Here is a 21,867-nt window from a genome sequence, read left to right on the forward strand (position 1 = left end):
AAATCAGCCGGCCTGAAGTTGATTTCGCTTAAGCTCTAAACTCTGTAAACTTTAGCAACATTTGAAACATTTTCAGGTGAGAAAGTAGTCGTTTAGATCCCCAACGTGTTGAAAACCTGACAAAATACCGGCTATTTACAATTTTGTTCCCACGAATTCGGCGCTACTAAAGCTAGCCATAGTGAGCAACGCACTTCTGGTTATTTTCACAAAATAAAATACCCGTTGCCTTTTATCACAGGGAAAGCCATTACGATACAATTGGTGCTTTTGTTTTCAAAACAGGAAGTGAACCTACCCTCGTTGTAGCTAGCTTGAAACTGACATTTTGAGAGGAAATGACGATCGGCGACGTCACGTTACGTTGCATCTTGGGTAGTTGGAGTATGAGTAGTAACCTCATGATGCATGCTCAACATTTCGGCGAATCTAGTATGCATCCGGGAACTTCTCGCTTACTCAAACTCGCTTACTAACTCAAAAAGTTAGTATGAGTAGTGGGAGTAGTAGGAGAAGTATGCGGTTTTGAACACAGTCATAGATTTAGATGTGACGTTTGCAAAAAACGCAGATGGAGGCTAGCGGTTACGTTAGCTTCATTAGCCGAAGCAATCCAGGCATGAGATTTTACCAGAGAAGAACAGCTTTTATTAAAATATTTCACAGTGAACTAGCTAACAGCTAATATACTGAACTCACTGGAGTCCATATCGTCTTGCTAGCAAGGCAACATTAGCATTTCGCTAGCATGTCATTAGACCTTTTCATTCACCCTGGGTCAAAATACTCGTCACAAATATGGTCAAAGTGTTATTGAACATGTAATTATCAACTTCTGTTACTTTAATCTGGGTTTATTAAGCATTTTTAAAAACACTTCTCAGTGTTCCACCAATCAAATCGTCAAGATAAAAACAAGTTGCTTCTCAGAGTCAAGGAAAGACTCCTTTTCTTTGCATTTGGAAAACACCTAATGAAACTGTTCTAACATTTGGGCTTAGGTCACAACAACAATCCCTTCGTCAAAAACACCCGAGACACTGATACGGCTGTTCGACAGCTGCTACCTTACCTCCATAAACAATTTAACACCGACAACAAAGATGGTGAAATAAAACAATTAAAATCAATAATGCACCAACTTTGGTCCATCTTGTGTCTGAGAACACCCAAGAATAGACACAAGAATCCTAGAAACTTCACAAAATGGCAGTTTTTCAACAGTTCTTCAAGTTTTATTTCGCAACAAATCACAACAAACGTCGACTCAAGACACTTAAAAAGATACAGCCCGATTCAAGCCAATTATAAACCAATTCATTCAGAATTTCCTCACCTGGCATCCTAGGAACGCAGTCGCTTAGGATCACCATTACGAACATAAAACCCTCTTTTCTTGCTTTGCCATAATTTTTTCCCCTTTTTCCACTTTCACACGGGGACACATTTACCTGCAACAACATCTGAACGTTGAAGTTTTACACGAGTGACTACGTTTTCCTTCCTCGCAAGTTGATAACAGGGCGTTAATAGTCAGTGGATAACAGTGAAGAGTTAAACTGATGGTCAGAATAGAGTCAATTGTCTAATTTCTTAGTTTTCCATTTAATGATGAAATTTTAATCATCTCTTTTCTGGGAACTTCTGAAAGTCCCTCACCAACCACACCTTGGGAACCCTTGACTCAAAGGGATATGTAGCAGATGGACCAACAGTTGTTTCTTAAGTCTTATTTAATATAATCATCACATGTGCTTTTAAACGGCTCTCAATATGGTGCTCACTGGCTGTAAAGACCTCTTTTTTCTATTTCTCGTATGAAAAAGGTAGGAAACAAAATCCATGCTCCTTATTGACTGAAAATCCATTTAATTCAAGGCAGACCTTGGAAAAAAAAAAGAGACAACTGATCCTGTAATGGGTCCACAAAACAACAACCTCACAAAAAGACCAATTGTCTGTCTGACAAAGGCTTGAAAATATCTCCAATTTGCCACTTTTCTCAGCCCAACTACAGCTTTTTCACTTCTGTGATGGCAGATCACAGGATACATACATTTCTTTCTCCCCTTTTGAAGGCTATGAAGTGCAGCGTCTGCACATCATCTGTCATATACCAGTGTAAATGCAGTAGGAACAGCTTTGGTCACAACACATAGCACGAGGTTAAGCACAGAGCATGTCTGAGAGCTCTTATGTGATGGTGTAATGGCTGGTTTGTATCATTTTACAGCTCTATGACCAGCACATCTAATATCTCGGGAACCTGTGGGCTGGATGGAAAAATCAATGTCATTTTGTGCGTTCAAATAAGAGCTTTTACCTTATTGTGGATATAAAACAAATTCTATTATCCTTGTTAGAGTAACCACACCGGATATCTTTTATTTTTGCTTGTACTGTTTGAGAATGTCTGAAATTCCCATATTTTGTGATATTTAAGTATCTTTTTTGATGGGATATATCTTTTTTAATTGCATATTCGCTGGAATCTGCACCACTGAAGTAAAAAATATAGTCCATAAAAGGTTTACATGTGGTTAAATAACCTTTATTGGTAACTATTAAGCATCATATATATCCAGTACAGATTCCCAGCTGTGCATAGAGATCATCTCCAGATTATCCAAATCTTTTGATATTTTGTACTGTAGATGATGGAATATTCAGTCTTTATTCTGAAAGTCCTCCACAATTAGCTGATGCAGTTATTTGCAGACTTTGAGAGACTCTACCTCTCTAAGGTGCTCTTTAAGGTGCTAAAATACACCTTAAACGGGCCTTAATATATTTGGAAAGACACCAACTCTGGCAACACCGGCCACCACAGAGTCGCACGTGCATCATCGAATGAAGGCAGCAGCACTTCCTCAGACTGTGCTTCAATGATTAATACGGCGTCTTCTTACAAATACTTAAAATAATTTTTTTGACAAAGTCGGTGATGATCCAGCAAGTTTTTCCTCATGTTTTTGAGAATATACTGTGGGGGTGAAAGCTGCAGCTGGCTACGAGTGTGGACTGAATGGGTGGCAACAATGGCAAGGCAAGTTTAATTGTATATAACAATTCAATAAAAAGCAATAAAAACATAAAAAGCATGATTTAAATTTTAAACAAAAAAGAAAGAAATAAGAACAATAGATAAAATCAGATAAAATCAGGAGTTAAAATGTGATTAAGTTTTGAAACTCAAGCTTCAGATTTGGAGCTTTATTCAAACGCAGCTGAAAATAGGTGTGTCTTAAATCCACTGAGTGTTTCAGCTGATCTGAGGCTTTCTGGGAGTTTGCTCCAGACATGTGGAGCATAGAAGCTGAACGCAGCTTCTCCATGTCTGGTTCTGACTCTGGGAACTGATAGAAGACCGGATCCAGATGAGCTGAGGGGGCTGGAAGGTTCATACTGGGTCAGGAGGTCACTGATGCATTCTGGTCCTGGACCATTCAGAGCTTTATAGACCAGCATCAGAACTTTAAAGTCTATCCTCTGATGGACAGGCAGCCGCTGTAAAGACCTCAGAGCTGGACTGATGTGGTCCACTTTTTTGGTCTTAGTGAGGACTCGAGCAGCAGAGTTCTGAATAAGCTGCAGTTGTCTAACTGACTTTTTAGGTAGACCTGTAAAGATGCTGTTACAGTAATCAAGCCGACTAAAGATGAATGCATGGACTAGTTTTTCCAGGTCCTGCTGAGACATCAGATCCTTTAACCTTGATATATTCTTAAGGTGATAGTAGGCTGACTTTGTTATTGCCTTTAATGTGTTTTTCCAAATTTAGGTCTGAGTCCATCACTACACCTAGATTTCTGGCCTGGTTGGTAGTTTCTAGGTGTATAGATTGAAGCTCTGTGGTGACCTGTAATCGTTTCTCTTTGGCTCCAAAGACAATTACCTCAGTTTTGTTTTTGTTTAGCTGGAGAAAGTTGTGGCACATCCAGCCATTAATCTCCTCAATGCACTCACCAAGAGCCTGTACAGGCCCTCGGTCTCCTGGTGACATTGTAATGTATATCTGCGTGTCATCTGCACAGCTATGGTAGTTTATTTTGTTGTTTTTTATAATCTGTGCCAGTGGGAGCATGTAGATGTTCCCAGGATGGAACCTTGGGGAACTCCACATGTGATTGTTGTCTGCTCAGATGTGAAGTTACCTATTGACACAAAGTACTTCCTGTTCTCTAATTATGTTTTGAACAATGGGGAAAATACCAGTATTCTGAGGGTAATAACTCGCAGCAACATATTTAACATTTTTAAAAAAAAACTATGAACTAGTTCATTTTTGGAACTGTGAACTTAGTTCAAAAATGAAAATGAAATGAGGAACCCATTGAATTATGAACTGTGAACTGAACTTTGAACAAGTTTATGCTGAAATTGAACTTTCCCGAAACTGCTGATCAACCTAATTAGTTGCAACTTGTTCCTCCAGGTGTTTCTTTTTAGTACCCTTTACATTTCCGGCCTTTTATGTCCCCTGTCCCAACATTTCGAGACATATTGCTGTCGTTAATGAGTTAAATATTTTTAGCTAAACAGTAAAATGTCTCACTTTCAACCTTTTAATGTGTTTTCCTTATTCTATTGTGGATAAAATAGCAGTTTATGTGGTCTGGACATCACCTGTTTGGCTGTATGAGGCAAAGGAAATTATTCCAATCAGCTTAATAGAAATATGAGTTCCATTTCAATTAATGAATTACTAAATAATGAACTCGCTAAGTGGCCCAAATCAAAAATATAATGTCAACAGGGCTGAGCTAGGTCTGTTTAGATGCTAAACGCTTACAGCTGTGACTTTTAACTCGTGATATTGTGAGTACAGCTCACTTACTCAGCCTGATATCCTGCTTTGAGAAGAACGGTGAGACAAACCGGCTGCAGGGACCGAATGAATGAGCAGAGAAGCTAAACCCAAAGCAGACTGAGAGGGACTTTCAGGATTATGTTAATTTAACTGAGATGAACAACAAAGTCCCGGTCTGCTGCTGCTCTGTCACAGAACCAGAGAGAGGTATCGACCAGAATCCAAGAAAAACAAAACATTTCCTTTCTAAACCCTCTAAATAGCCTCTTTTGAACAGCTTACGAGGTGCAAAGGTTAAAGCTTGATCTCATGAGCAGATGGTTTTTTGTACAGTCACCATCTGTAAAAGTGTCTTTGAAAAATGTTTGCTTGGCTGGTACCTGGATGAATCATCCATCATGTCGATTACAGGTTAGCTTCAACCAAATCAACAGAGGCGAGACAGTCGGTGAAGTCGAACTCTTGGCAAAACCAGCTGGCAGAGAAGAGGGGGAAGCATGTTTTCGCTTAATAAGCGTCTTTCTTTGCCCTTCATTTAGTGAAGAAACCCTCTCATGTTGTTGTGCACCATCATACTCCAAAAGCCTCTTTAGGAGCCAACGTCTTCAAAGAATCCAGCTGCCAAGCAAAGTCGGGTAAAACTCACCCAGCTGGATATAAAGAAGCAGCTCCACCTACAGATATCCTACAGCAAAGCAGTTGTGTCTTACTTTAAATAAAGGACTTTTAATACATTGTGCTGTCAGTACATGGATATAGCAGCTCGATACGGCTCCCCTGAAATGGTGTGATGTTCATCAATAATACATATATATGAAGATATTTCAACTTATTTTGTGGCTCATGGGCATTCATAAAATGACCACTTATCGTATGACATCTACCCTTGTAATACTGGAGTTTTTTTGGCTCATTACAGCTAAATTTATTACTTTAATCTTAGCATATTTCTACATCTTAAATCCCATCTTCAGTGTTTGAACTCGCATGCTGCACACTATCCCACCGTTTTACCGTTCTGCTTCCAGTTGGGAACATCTGAGCCGTACTTCATATATATAGAAGATCGAGGCTGAGAAAGAGCAACTATTCCAAGATAAAACCCTTCAGCTGATTAAAATGAGGGCAGAGTAGAGAATAGTTAACTGCATGTTATCTAATATTCTCACATGTGGCAGAAGGAGCCACTTAGTGAATCCTTAATCATTCATTTAAATTGTCGTGTATGAGCGACTGATGCTAAAGGCTTTCTAAATTGCTAAATCACCAGCATATTTTACTCATTTGATCTTTGCTATGTTACAAGTGGCAAAGTTGAAATGCTTGCAGGTGTGTTCGTATGTGCAACATCTGCGTGTTCGATCCCGGGGGTCCTGCTGTACCGACGCCAACAGATTTGGTGGATAAAGGCCCACCAGAGGAGTTGGTTCGACTCCAACTAAATCTTCTGCTCCGCTAACTAAACAATGAGGGATAACAAGATAGCAGTATCTCTACATTTAACTCCATTATCTCAGAACTACAGCATCAACCTGTTTCAAATGTGTTTTAAATAATGCTCAAATATCACAAATGCTCAAAGTACCTGAAAAACTAATAAGCTCCCCATTCCCATTGCTAATGTTAGCAGCTTCAATCACACTGAACTAGAATGATGAGTGTTAGCAGTATTTATCAACTTAACTGGAGAATATTAGTGGAGATACCAATAAAGATAGGACAAACACTAGTTGGACATTGTATTAATGTGATATATACCTTCTGTACAACTACTGTAGCACTGAACCTGCTTATTTTTAGCCTTGTATTCTTGTATTTGACCAGTTCTTGGTCACTGATGACCCACCATGGAGGTTGAAGTTCAGTAAGGCGCCATGCCTCACTGGCTTTCCATTAGCAAACGCATCTTGGTGGATTTAAATCAAAAGTATGACCAAAGAGGAAGTATTGCCACCTGGAACTCAAACCTGATGTCTTTGTTGGAAGACATGACATCTGACCTAACAAATGGAGGGGGAGTAGCTCAGGTGATTTCCGTTTTAAAGTCCCTACAGTCTCCTGCTGGAAAGCATCTGTAACCTTGTTCTGAGCCCTATCTGGCACTATTACTTGGCATCAAGCCCGAGTTTGGACTCAGAATCAAATCTTTATTGTTCATTTGGAGAAACCTGGCATCGGAAGCGTACAGGACAATGCATAATTACAATGTGCCAATTATGAAGAAATACACAGCATGCATTCATTGTACCTTTAGGGTAATTCGAGCGTATTTAAGCTTGTGCTGGGAAACCCCAGGACATGCTGCCAGTCCCTATCTGTCTGACAAAATTCACACATTTTGGGGAGAGTAGGCTGAGGGCCCATTATTTTATCATGCATTATTTTCTTTTGTACTGTGAAGCAGAAACACCTGGAGGAAACCCGGGTGATTGTGAGCACCACTGTCCCCTCCTGTGGGACCCATTTACAATAGAAAACGGAGAGGGAAAAAATTGAAATGGTGCAGAAGTGGAACCATGTGGTGCAGAGCTCATCTGTTCCAGCTGAACACATCAAAACCAGGACAACCTGAAGGGAACTGTCCCTAATTTACAACACAGTGGCTTATCAGTGGTGATGATGACATCGCTAATCTCCATAATGTATCAAACATTGATTTCTGTACCAGTGGTAGGTGGTAATGGACCACAGTCCAGTTTCCAGCCTCCCTTCAACATGTCAGGCTGACTCTGCTTTGTGTTTGTTCATGTAAAGCATAGTAGATTCACATGTGACAGTACACTGAAAATGTTTCATTAACTCTGAGTTCTTGTTTGTCTTCTTTTTACCTCTAAAAGGGGAAAAAAAATTCAAAGGAAATCAACCTCTTATCTATATGGAAAGACAATGAAACAGCCACCTATCCAACTTTCTATTAACCTCAATTTTCCACTCCTGATGGAGAAATGATGATCCACAGAGGCCAGATGATTTCTTCTTCATCCTCCGTGTGTTGCTCATCCTCCTTCTCTCCTATCTTGTTTTTCAGAAAAGCATGACAGCTCCCATCTGTATTATCGAATTACCCTGAGGGGGCTCGATTAAGAAGAAAGGGCTTTTATGCCTGCTTGGCCTGGCTGGCATGACAAATGCATTACGCATTGTCAACCCCAGCCAACACTCATGTGTACATGCAGATGCACATGTCACAGCTGACCACTCAACTCCCATATGTTCAATTTCCAAGGAGCACTGCGCTGGGAATATGAAGGCCTCAGCTGGCTATCAGATCCTCTAAGGGGAAGCCTCATATCTTCAGTCACTCAAAAATAAATGTGCTGGAAAATAAATCATTGCACTCCCTGAGCTAGAAGTCATCTGCAGTGCAGCGTCCTCTACATGTTTGCTGCTGGGGGGTCCGTCAGAAAACGTTGAACTGACAAAGACCTTTAATTGTGCTAATTAATGTTTACATTTTATTGTAACTGGGCCCTCCAGAGGCTCCAACACTACACAAGAGAGCTGAGGACTGTACTTTGAAATGTTTTTTTTTTGCTAGTGACACAACCTCCAAATGGCGCTTGATATACGAGTCAAAATGGTGTTGAGACTCAATATACACTGGGCTGTGATGACGGTCCATTCTTTTCATCTTTAAGAACTCATCTGTGACATTTAATTACTATCCATCTATCCATCCACCCCAATGTTTACATTTTATTTTTGGGATAGTCCCTACCCCTACCTCAGAGTATATACCGTCCCAGCATGAGGAGAACCATTTGTGACATGAAAGTACAATAGATGGTCTCAACAACGTAATAAGTGTTGAAGAATATGTTGAACAGGTGAACATAGCAAAGGAACCTGCCATTAAAAACAGTTCTTAAAGACAACTTCTAAAAATGTACCAACACTAACTGCACCCACATATAAGATTTTGACTTCTTTAACAACCTCCAGCTTGCTGTAACGTCACCTCAGCGTCTCTATCTGCAACAGGAAAAGCCCTCTTCGGTTGTCCTTCTGAGGAACTTCCCAGTCCTCGTTATCCTCAGCAAGCTCCTTAGAACTGTTTGGTCCGAAAGCTTTTAACCGCCACACAACTGGATTTCTATGAACTTCAATTCTACGGTACGCATAGAAAAAATATGGGGTACTTCCTCCAACAGTTGTAAGAAATTTATAAGAAGTTCCTGCAATCTGAAAGCACCTCGAGTTGTAGTAGAGCTACAATGTCAAGAAAACATTGGACATCCAACGTATCCCTCCATTTTCTGCCATTTATCCAGGATTGACACCAAGGAAAAGAAAACAAAGATATAATCTCTCCAGCAGGGTCCTTGGTCTGCCCTAAACCCGCTATCCCCCCGATATATCTTCAAAGCCTCTTCCCTGGAAGACATCAGGGAATTCCTTCTCTTTACCAAATGCCAAACCCACCTCCACGGATGCAGAGGAGCAGCGATTTCCCTTTAAGCCCCTCCCTGATGGCCATGTTCCTCACACCATCCCTCCTTTCTCAGGGTAAGACCAAGTTAGGTAAACCCTAACCCTACCCCAACCGTGTTCCGTTTCAAACCAAAAGTCAGATTATTTTAGTGATGACTGCTACTTAGCATATTTTCTATGTTTAATATTGTAATTATGACAAATAAGATGGCCTATTTTTGTCCTTCCCTTTCCATAAAACTAATTAGTTAGCTTTGTGAAGCATTTAGTCATGCAAATTCAAACTAAACAAACTCCAGAAACCTGCGGTATTCCAAATCAATACTTAATTAAGATTATTCAAGTGGAGAAAGTAAAGTCTGCACAAAACTACAGCCTCTTAATCTATATCTTCACATCACAGTTGTGGGTCAGGCAGTTCAAATCATTTACAGATCCTCGAGAGTGTAGCCTGTACACATTGTAATCCATCAGTCCATACTCTGCTGCACTGGTACAGCCCATGCCATCTATAGTGCTCACACATCATGTCATGCATGACCTCCCTGGTACCCTGTTAGTATGTGTGAAGCCTCACAGGCTACACTGACTTTAGTGTGAGTTAGCATAGGGAAGCTGGTTCTGCTACAATTCCAAGTGACTTGCAGGCTTCTAAATAGTTTTGTAGCAAATGCTTACAAGTTAACTACATCCCAAACTGTAATTATATTCATTTTTCTAGATAGAATCAACATAAACAACAGATATATTAAAGGAGGTACTTTTTAATCCAAGAAGCTTTGACTGACTTCCCAATACAGACTTTGAAATAAAGAGTTAAGTCATGTAGAGGTATCGTACACGTCAATTCCTACCATTTCAATAAAGACATTTTTGTTAATATACACTCATATTTTTCAGTAAAAAAAAACTTAAAGCTAGAAGATCGCAAATTAAGCATTAAAAGAAAACGGAACCAGAGGAAAAGAAGAGGTCCAACTGTGATCTTTCCTGTAAAAACTTGCCGTTTTATGAGTTATGTCAGATCATATTTCTCCAGTTTTAGCTTCTCTTCATTGGCTCCCTGTTAAATTCAGAATAGAATTTAAGATTCTTCTCCTTACATATAAAGCTCTTAATGACCGAGCTCCATCATATCTTAAAGATCTCAATATAAGATATTTTCCTAACAGAGCACTTCGTTCCCAAACTGCAGGTTTACTTGAGGTTCCCAGAGTTTCTAAAAGTAGAATGGGAGGCAGAGCCTTCAGTTATCAGGCCCCTCTCTGTGGAACCAGCTGCCAGTAAATGTCCGGGAAGCAGACACCCTTTACACTTTTAAGACCAGGCTTAAAGGTTTCTTTTCTGATAAAGCTTATAGTTAGGGATGGCTCAGGTGATCCTGAAACATCCCATAGTTAAGCTGCTATAGGCTCAGATTACTGGGGGGCCTCATCTGTCACACCTTTCCTCACTTTACTCTCTTTTTCCCCCCGTCTAATTTCTCAAATGATATTATGTACATGTGACATTATTGTGGTTATTAACTCGTATTAACTCCACAGTCGCCTCAGGCACGCTCAGGACGGGAGATTTGACTGAAGACAAGTTTCGGTGCAATCTGTTGGTTTCCTTAGATAGGAAATTGTTTTTGAATTGGCTCTATATAAATTAATTGGATTAATTTGAAATCAATTATTATTACAATGAATTTAACTCCAATTGGGTTGAATTGGACTTTATTATTTAAGTGCCTTGAGATGACATTTGTTGTAATTTGGCACTATGTAAATAAAACTGAATTGAATTGAATTTTAGCTCCACCTTCATCTTCAACATGTAGACATAGATGTAGACAGAAAATAAGCTTTTTTTTTTTAAAGTTTACTTTTAATCAAAATAATGCTTTAGCTTCCTGACAACAAAATGAAAATCATATTAGCCTGAGAAATATAGGGGCAAATATTTGCTACAAAAACCAGTCGTCCTTACAGTAGAGACCTGATCCTTAACTTGCTTCCAATCAATGATCCCAATTATGCTCGACTGGATTGTGGCAGATACAAGCTCTGGCAATTATTCTGCCTTAAAGGACTTTGAAAAGTGTACTTTCTAAAGCAAAGGAATACAATATCTTGTTGAACGAACATTTAAAAGAAAAAGAACTAAATTTAACAAAATGATATGGTTTTCTTCCAGCATTAAGTAATTCTGTTCTATCACATTAATATGATGAAGTCAGGTCAACATAATATGTTAGGGTTGATTACATTTATTTACCGGGGCTGGATCTCTAATTCAATTGGCCAAGTTGATGTAATTTCATATTAAATGCTGAATGAACCAGTGTAGGCGTTAATGGCTTTACTTACACCCAATTACGTTCCCCCAATTTATATTGCAGGGCTATTCAAATGGCGGCCCGCGGGCCACATGCGGCCCAGAAGCAATACCCGAGTGGCCCAACATGTGGTTCAGCCAAAAAAGCAGAGAAAAAAACCATGAAAAACACAATTCGCAAAAATGATCTCAAAATTCCTACAGTAGATCAGAAAGTGAATGCAAGCACGTAGCATAGCAACACACAAACAACCCACAAGGCAGCGCGTTGTTCTGAAACACGCTGCCTATTTTGTGACCAAAATATTCTTTTTAGTATTTTGAAGTGAAAAATAGCATTGCTGTTCTATTTATTTAGAGAAGTTTTTAACGCGCTTTTTGATATTTGATCTTATATCATATATATTTATTTCATTTCAAAAGTGAAAACTATTTCATCACCATTGGTGTGTTTTTTGTTTTAATGCCTGGGTTATTTAAGGAGTCAGAGTATTGCAGCTACCTCAGTTCATTTAAAAGTTTTGAAATGTGTTTTTATGCACTTTTTGAAGCGGCTGTGTTTTACAAAAATAATGAATAAACATCGCATGTTATTTCATTATATTTGTGTTGGTTTGAAATTTGGCATTACCTCCTTACTGACCGCTGAAAATGTGCGGCCCAGCTTAAGGTCTCGGTTTTAAATCTGGCCCAACTGAATTTGTAATCGAATAACCCGGCTATATTGAATGGAAAACATTATAATTGTGTGGAAATCTGTCCCATGTCTTTTCTGTTCATTCAACAAGTAATTTTTTTGAGTGTAGTCCTTTTTCTGGCGTCCATTTTGGCATTAAAGATTGATTAAGGCGAGTCGACTGGTGTTGGTTTAATTTCCTTCTCTTTAAATGGAGGTAAATATAACTGGTTCATTAGGAAATACGATACAGTAAGGAGAGTAATCTGGTATCATGATCATTTAAGATTAAGAGATCCTTTTCATAAACAACGTGTAATGAGGTTGTTGTGAAAAAGCTGCGTCGTAAGACGACTCGTGGGTCTAAACGTGGTGAAAATGGTATTTCTTACATTGTGAAAGAGATTAAAAAGCTATAGAAGACACTTTGAAGACAGTTTCAAACTTAAGTTGCTCAGTTTTCCAACTGAATACAGATGAAAAAAGAACATTTGATCGTGAGGTGAAAGTAAGTTTGAGCAACAATTAACAGCAAAAGGAAAACTGATGAAAAGTTATTCCATCTTTGTGTTTTAGCCAGTAATCTATCCTCATTTTGGCAAATCTGCATCATGATGCTGCCTCTACTCGCTGTCCTGCTCCCAGTGTAACCATGGAAACAGACAGCAGCCACCTGGGTTTCTGTGATACTGAAGGAACAAATAAGACCATGAACATTATAAGGCGAGATCTAAAGTTAAATTAACATATTGTTTTATGATTATTTCTAAATGGATTTAAATTGCCACCACAAAGTCCACACTTCCAGTTCCAGTTCATGGATTCAGATGTGATGGAATTGGTTCATTTCACTGGGACGCAACCAGTGAGAACACTTCTGCGTCCAAGAAATGTTTGAATAACTGAAAACGACACACTGCATGTGATGAACAGCAGCCATCTGGTTGTGCTAAGCAGGATGAAGCAGAGGCCAGAAATTCTTCCGAGATGCTATTCGACCCACATCTGTGACATTTCAGGAGCTCCGGACTCGGTGGACAAGCAGCAGCCGGCCGGACATTAGATGCAATCACCCAAATGCTGGGGAACTACTACTGCCATCCAAAGGAAGCTGGGTTTATTCGACAGCCTCGGTTCTGGTGACGCCACGAGCTCAGTTTCATGTTGAGCGTTTCTAACAAACAAACAAAAAAAGGAGGCGAGATGAATTTGATGCTCCGCAGAGAAGTTTTATCTGCTGCGTTTCAGCATCATAAAATTTGTATCGAGTTAGAGCTATTTTTATAGATGAGGAGCACACAGAAAGCTCAACAAATCACTGCAGCATCCAATTTAAAATGAAACATCAGTGCTTAGGTATTCCCACATGTGCTGTTTTAGCTGATTTTCATTGCACTGCGTGAAAAGGAAAATTACTGTAAAGTGGCAGAACTTGGGAGTGAAAACTCGCTCAGATTTAGGTTTGAAAGGGTTTGAAAATGCTTAAAGGAATAGTTTGTCGTTTGGTAAAGTAACCATATTTTTCTTTCCGGCTGATAGCGAAGGGAGAATAGCAGACAGCTGGTTGCCTTAGCTTAGCTGCTCAGGCTGAGGACAGTCTTTGGGCCTCACTGATGGAGAGCTGGAACTTAAGTCAGTTTTTTTCATCTTCCATCTGCTAAGCAGGGGAACAAATCTCCATTTTTCTTTGTCGCTTTCCAACAAACGCCCACCAGCAGGCATGTGGAGGGTCAAAAGGTGCATTTCCTTTAACTACTTGTAAGACCAAAGAGTCAGGGATGAGAAATCAAGCGGTTAACAAGTAAAATATTGGATTTACGGCGGTGTGTTTCAATGATTTTTTTTCTTCGATGATTATTGGAAAATCTGAGCTTCGATCCCCGTTTCCCAGCTGTCGTCACACGCATCATAAATTTAGCAAGTGCTGCCTTCAAATAGTCGTTTACAAAGTAATTTACACCCAAGCAAATGAAAAAAAACATCACCGGTCCGTCTGTTAAAGGCGTCCTCAGAACATCCACTATACCAGTAAACCCCAAACCAATTCTCTGAGGACACAAACGGGACCAACGATTGAATCCAGCTATCCCACAACTCACTGAGCAATACACTCTACTATAGAGACGATAGATAAAATAGAGTAGATAGATATTTTATTGGCCTTGTGTTCTTTAACTCAGCAAAGGTTCACCCATAGACACTTAAATAACACATGCAAGCACTTTAAGATAGATAGATAGATAGATAGATAGATAGATAGATAGATAGATAGATAGATAGATAGATAGATAGATAGATAGATAGATAGATACTTTATTCATCCCAATTTGGGAAATTGTTTTGTTGCAGCAGTAAAATATATGAAAACAATTGAAGTAAAAACAAGCAAAATATTCAAAATATTCAAAACACTTCATTTAGAAAGAATACAGATTCATTTGTTGACCATATTTGCATTCTTTCGAATAAAATGGTCAATCTGATGTTGATTTTAAAGAAACAGAAAGCTCATATCCAATTACGCTCTCATATCCAGCCTGACCGAACAAGAACAAACCCATTCTTTATGGTTCGACTCACTACAAATGTAATTTGCACGTTCTCTGTAGGAGTCGAAAGCAAAAGCTCCGAGATAAACTTATGACTGAACATGTGTAACTAACTGGTTATATACAACCAGTAGTCTGACATCATCGACCCCTTTTGGAAGAGATACGAGTTCCTCTGTCGACTCGAATCAGTCCATGTGACAAACTCTCTTACTTCTAAAAATATTTGCATCGTCACTACTATGAAGTAAACTCGCCACCAAGATGTAATGCTGTGAGTGCGTCCCCTTTAATTACGGGGGACGTTGTTCGTGGAACATTAACAATCAGAAAATTAAAAAGATTTACTTTCAGTCAAACACAAGCATATAAAAGTCATTGTTATGTTCAGGCAATCAAAAGGAAACAACATCCAAATGCCTCATTTAAAGTACAAGCTGTATTTTGACCAACAGCACCCAAATCTTAAATACCCCAGGGCTGTTTATTTAGGAGCTAAAAGATTATTTCAGCCCTGGGTCAGCTGCATCGCCACAGAGGTCTGAAGTTCAGAGTAGATGAGGTGAATTACCGTAATATAAGCCGCACCCTCTAATTTTAAAAAGAAAATCCATTTTGTACTTGTATAGGCCGTACCGTATGTGTAACATAAACAAATACATACTGCAAATGCTTTTTTTCTGAACAGTGCCTGTAACACTGATGGTTTTAACTTAAATACCTATCGGTAACGCTCAAATACGTGGCTTAATTGATTTTTTTTTTTTTTTTTTCGAACAGTGCCTGTAACCTCTCAAAACTTTTGTCGTCTTTTTGCATTGACTCAGTTCTTCATGTTGGCGCCTCCACCGTCTCACCATCGATTCGTTGATGCCAATATTACGTGCAGCAGCTCTGTTTCCTTCTTCAACAGCCAGATTGATCGCCTTTCATTTCAAAGCTGCATCATATGCATTTCTGCATTTGTTTTCCATGTTGAGGGTGAGTACAAATTACTGATTTACAATAATTTAGTAGTGTAAGTGTGTTTGGTTTGTCGTAAACTTTCATTGGACCACTGTGAACTATTCGAAATTTTATTGATCTAATGTTATGAGGCAAAATGTTTTTGGCGGCATGAAAAAAAAAAAGAAAAAAACATATATTAGCCGCATCGTATTAGAAGTATTATATATTATTATATTATTATTATGTATTATATGATTATATATTGTAATATAATATATTGTATTATATATATATTGAGCCGTGCTCAAAGCCTGGGAAAAAAGTAGCGGCTTATATTTCGGAATTTATGGTAAGTCCCTTCAAGTGTGTTGCTCCACCCTGTTGCTCCACCCTGTCTGTGCTCACCGGAGTCACAGCACTGTTACACTGAGCCTAGATAGACATTAAAACCAAGAAGTCTCAAAATCTGTCCATGTTTCCCACTTATGTGGTATTGTAAATGTTGTGAAATCATCTAAGATGAGTGTTTTATTGCTCTAAATTACAACATTATCGCACAACTGCTGCTGCTTTGGTCGTCTAAGATAGAGATGATAGTGCCCTGCTCCATCGGCATCGAGCAGTCTATTTTACACACTTCTATAAGGTGTTGGGCATCTTTATTTGTGCCTTAGAGTATAACCGCTGTGAAACAGTAAGAGATGTGGACACAGAGCTCTGCCCACGGATCAGGCCGATCTATAAACAAGGAAACGGGCGCCAGTTGGGTTTACTCAAAATTTGTCCACGTTACCCTCTGAGCTCGGGTTATAGGTGTTTATTTTTGACTTAGAGCATACACCTTTAATGCTCCGATTTCACCGTTATCACAGTTAGAGCAACCTTTCCGTCTTCTCAGCTGTAGGAACAGGAGTGTCGATATCACATTTTTACAGGGTTTTAGGCATTTTATTTGTGCCTTGGCACAAAACCACTGACACTGCGACATTTAACTGGTCACAATCTGAGCTCCGTGTCCAAAATATGTCAGTTTGCACATTGTGTTTACAACTAGTAACAACTAGTCCTGTGTTACAACTTTATCAGGCTATTGAGCAGCCGCGGCTGCTGTATTTGGGCAGGATGGGCAGAGCCCCGCCTTCCACACCCCAACCTTTCTTTTATAGATAAAATATAGATAATTATAAATTATAGATAAAATATTTATTTCAACTTCAATCACAGTGGGAATCGTATTACACCATATTGTGGCTTGTGACGGACTTTGCGAGTGGAATCTGTTTTTATTTTCGCTGAAATATAGCCTACCTCCAGTGTGGCTGCTTAACGTTAGATCTATGGCCACTGGCCAGGGCAGATGCCTGGCTGCCCTCAGCTAAGCCCGGCCCCGCCGCCCCTTCTTAGAACTCTCGAGCACATTCAACCAATCAGAATCACTGTAGGCGCTAGTGATGCGCGGGCCGGCCCGAGCCCGGCGGGACCTTCGGGCTAGCCCGCGGGCCGGGTGGGGTCGGGCCATTATTTTCTTAGAATCCACGGGTTGCGGTCGGGTCGGGTCAGATCACAGACATCATAATTACGCCGTTAAAATCACACCTACGCACATCCGAGACAGCAGAATGCCAATTGACAGCGTCTGCACTTGTGTGCTTGCTCTCTCTCCCCCTGCGCACGGCACCAATGCTGAAGACCGCAGAATGCAAGCAAACAGGCAGCCTACTCACGTGAAGCTCTCTCTCTCTAAATTCATATGACATGCACAGAGCTTGGGTGTCTGATGTGGCAACGAAAAGTGGAATTACAACCATAATCGTCAGATGGATGTGCTGCGATCAAGACTTTAGAGTAGCAACTGTAGGCTATTGATGCAAGGGAAATTAAGGGTGAATGCGCGCAGCTTTTGGCAGCCTATGACATTACGCACCCCCTTGCGCGGCCGCACACAGTTAATTTGTGTTTAATAGGCCTACATAAATAAATACTTATTCATTTAATTTTTTTTTAAGCGGGTCGGGCGGGGTCGGGTTAAAAATCATTGTGTAATCTTTCGGGTCGGGCGGGCTGGGTTGGCAGCGTGATGGGTCGGGTTGGGGCGGGCCGTAAAAATCATCGGCCCGCGCAACACTAGTAGGCGCCTACTTAGCATAATATCATGTAACATTTAGCGCGCCTGTATAGATGCTATTGGGGCAGGTGTATGATCTGCCCTGGACATGGAAAGGACTCAAAGAGTTTAAGAAATATATTACTCCGCCCATCTAGCCAGTGGGAACTTCAGTGCCGCCAAATTCCCCTACAAACTTGTTGGATAAAACGGATAACTATGTCGGATTTGATGAAGGATATTGGCTGTTTAATCCGGATTCACGTTTGTGGTAGGTAAAGATTTTACTTTATAGTTGCTATCTTACAAAGTTTAAGTGATTGTGAACGAAGTCTTTGCAAAATGGGAAACTGGGAGTGATTTAATGAAATATCTTAGCTTGATGAGCAAAGCAATGTTGAGACAGTAAACAATGTGTTGACAGCTTACATGTACAGTAGGTTACTTGTCTGCTAGCTTAGGTTGGAGCACTGTCGGTGTGTGTGACATGAAGCATTTTTCGGAAAAGGCAAAAAAACACGAGTCCAGCAAGGCGCATCTGAATTGTGCCATGAAATTAGCCATGCAATGCTTTGCGACAAGTTTCCCTCTAATTGAAACGTAGGCAGTATTAATTCCTTTCACAAACTTTCTCTTCGCTCATTTTCATGGGGCTTTTGTGTTTGTTGTATGGCAGACTTTTATGCGAGTGCGCCCCCCCCCCACCCGCGTATGGTTGCATAGACTATTGGCCTATTGCGTATGCTCCATAAAAGCTTGCATTTTGATAACGCAGATCATCTGCCCCGCCTATTTTCCAGACCACGAGCCGCTACTGCTATTGAGGATATTAAACCAAAGATAAAACATTGTTCCACTCCCTGCCGCAATGCTTTTATTTTATGTAAAGCACTTTGAATTGTTTGTACATGAAATGTGCTATACAAATAAATTTGATTTGATTTTGATTTGGAAATACACAAATCAGAAATGCTCAGTGCCGCAAACTCCACCCAAAATGGTACCATGGCTGTTTGAATTGGGGCTGAAATTTCTACCCTGGAACTCTTTAGTTCCTGCGATCAAAACTATGGAGTGAAAATCCTGCCAAAACCTTGCAAGCAAGCAAAACATGTTTCAGTCCAACCATTTCGACTTGCCACCTTGCCAAAGGCGGCAAGTCGCTCCTGTTGGCGGCATGGATGTATTATATTATCTGGATACCGGACCGCAAAATGGCCGCCGTTGATTTCATTGGAGTTGCTCGCCTGGCACATACGTCGAAAAAGTTTCTGACTTCCGGGTTTACTTCCGCGTTATGTTGCCCATAGAGCATGCGTAGTAGAGTCACCCCCCCATGATGCTTTGGAGCCTCCCATCATGCCCCGGAGCGATGAGGACGTGCACGTACACAGCTGTGACGTCAGGCTGGGAAAAGAGACTTTTCTGGGTCTTTTCTGGCCGTTAGAAAACTTTTTGACGCATAAAAAGTCCATGACTTAAAAATATATCAAATAAAGATTAGTAAATAACAGCGGTTACAGCTGGAGGCGTCCTGTGAACAGTTTTACAGGCATCTCTTTTACTATTGCGGTCCATGGGAAAAATACTTTTTGGGCCACAGGGGATTTTTTTTGTTGCAATACCATGAGTGGCCACTGGGAAAAATTGGCGTGCCGGCTGAGAGGCGGCGCCGTATTCACTTATAATATATCCATGGTTGGCGGCAGGGGCGTCTGTAGCTTGAGCAAACATTCGGGGCTGTAGCCCAGACATGAAAATAATTTTTAACGGGGGTCAGGGAGTTTTTCCCCCGGGATTTTTTTTAAAAAAAGGGGGTGTTACAATGAAAATTTAACACAGTTCATGACCAGCTGCTTAACATGTTGAATGCCGAGCTGTGAATGTTGGCATTCATGTTTTGATAAAATGCCGAGATCCATATATCCAAATGCTGACATTGTGTCTTTGTTAGCCTAACGGTGCGTTCACACCAAACGCGATGCGAATATTCGCACCGCCTTCATCGCGCGATTGTTGCCGCAGGTGTAAATTAAATTCCATCGCCTCAAACGCCTCTTTCGCGCGAGTAAAAAACAGTGAATAGCTCAAGGGGCTATCCATGGCTGATCGCGTCCTTGTACCTGCTGTGGCAGTCCGAGATTCGTCTGAAACGCACACGCCGTCGTGTCTGGGTCAGTGACATCATCCGGTGGTGCATTCAGCTCGGATAATTTCATCGCCTTCTACAGGAGTTGCGTCTGGATGACGGCCGCCTCCAGCGGCACCCCAGGCCCACCAGGACCCAGCCCGACGACCCGCTTGGGAGGACCGGCGCCTGCAGCCGGCGTCCCGCCGAGAGATCACGGCACCGATCCTCCCGAGCAGGCCAACAAACTGGGTCCCGGCGAGCCCGAAACACCGCTGGAAGCGGCCGCCACGGGAGGATCGGTGCCGTGATCTCTCGGCGGGACGCCGGCTGCAGGCGCTCCGCAGCTGGGCCGAGAGATCGCGGCGCCGGTCCTCCATGAGTTCCGTCTGGATGACGGCCGCCTCCAGCGGCACCCCAGGCCCACCAGGACCCAGCCCGACGACCCGCTCGGGAGGACCGGCGCCGCGATCTCTCGGCAGGACACCATGCCACAGGCGCCCCGCAGCTGAAACGGAGCCGCGGCCCAGCTGCGGAGCGCCTGCAGCCGGCGTCCCGCCGAGAGATCACGGCACCGATCCTCCCGTGACGGCCGCTTCCAGCAGTGTTTCGGGCCCGCCGGGACCCAGTTTGTTGGCCTGCTCGGGAGGATCGGTGCCGTGATCTCTCGGCGGGACGCCGGCTGCAGGCGCTCCGCAGCTGGGCCGCGGCTCCGTTTCAGCTGCGGGGCGCCTGTGGCATGGTGTCCTGCCGAGAGATCGCGGCGCCGGTCCTCCCGAGCGGGTCGTCGGGCTGGGTCCTGGTGGGCCTGGGGTGCCGCTGGAGGCGGCCGTCTTCCAGACGGAACTCCTGGAGAAGGCGGTGATTTAATTTTTTTATTTTATTTTGTCAGGGACCATGTGCAAAGTACATTAATTACAAAGTAAAGAGATGACCTGCACCAGATTGTAGCTTAGAAGCTAATTTCCATGTGCAGTCCCATCTGCATGTCACAGACAGCGCCTGTCCATCTGTCTCCACGTCACTGTCGTCCAGAATCTCAACGCTGATAGGCTGTCTGGCGCGAATATTTCGCCAAAGTTGGATTTTTTGAACTCGCGCGAATCGCATATTTTCACTCGCGCGGCGGCCACCGCACCGCATCACCACTCCTCACCGCGCCTCAGAATCCTGCGGTCTGAGCTGGTTACAAAGTTGCATGATGACAGCAGCGCCGCGGTAGTCTATCACCGCTCAAAGTGTGGTCCCGTGATGGAGCTCTCCTTCTTTTTCTTCTTCTTCGTTCTTCTTCTTATTATTATTATACATATTTTTCTTTATGTCAGTCCAGAGAGATTCGGGGCTGAAGCCCGGAGATTCGGGGCTGAAGCCCCGAATGACCAGGTCTCTCGACGCGCATGGTTGGCGGCCTTGAATGGAGGGGCGGGGAGTCGTCCTGGCGGCCTTAAATTTAATCGACAGCGCCACCTGTTGTTGTCGAGTGCGAATTACAGGCATTTGTGCACAGATCAGTTTGCCTTTGATTACGGATCTGCAAAGCGGAAAGTTACTGCCAAAAGTCACGTGACAGTTTTTCAGTTGTAGAATTGTTTTGTACTTGAAGGATACATTTTTGCAATTGAAGATATATGTTTCTTTGCAAACCACACTAAGTTTGTTTGTGAATCGTTGGTCGTGAGTGAAACAATGTTTTGCTTGCTTGCGAGGTTTTGGCAGGATTCTCACTCCATACAAAACCCCCTAAAAGACTCTGGTTCCTGGGATAGATTATTGCAATGGAAATGCAGCTTTAGCTTGTAACAGTTTTTTTACGGCTAATGGACGGTGTGCAACTGTTGCCCCATCAAAAAGGAACGATATGAAAGTTAGCAACAACAGAGAAGTCAAAGAGCAACCGGCTAA

At 41.7% G+C, this 21,867-nt stretch overlaps 1 protein-coding gene across 1 annotated transcript in view; it reads right to left on the reverse strand.

The window, feature by feature from the left end:
- Positions 1–21,867, reverse strand: part of LOC142391792 (gamma-aminobutyric acid receptor subunit gamma-3-like) — a 155,006-nt gene that overhangs the window by 105,463 nt on the left and 27,676 nt on the right. The gene's annotated exons all lie outside the window — the stretch shown is intronic.

The sequence above is a fragment of the Odontesthes bonariensis genome, chromosome 11, assembly GCF_027942865.1.
Source record: "Odontesthes bonariensis isolate fOdoBon6 chromosome 11, fOdoBon6.hap1, whole genome shotgun sequence".
In the NCBI taxonomy this organism is placed as follows: Eukaryota; Metazoa; Chordata; class Actinopteri; order Atheriniformes; family Atherinopsidae; genus Odontesthes; species Odontesthes bonariensis.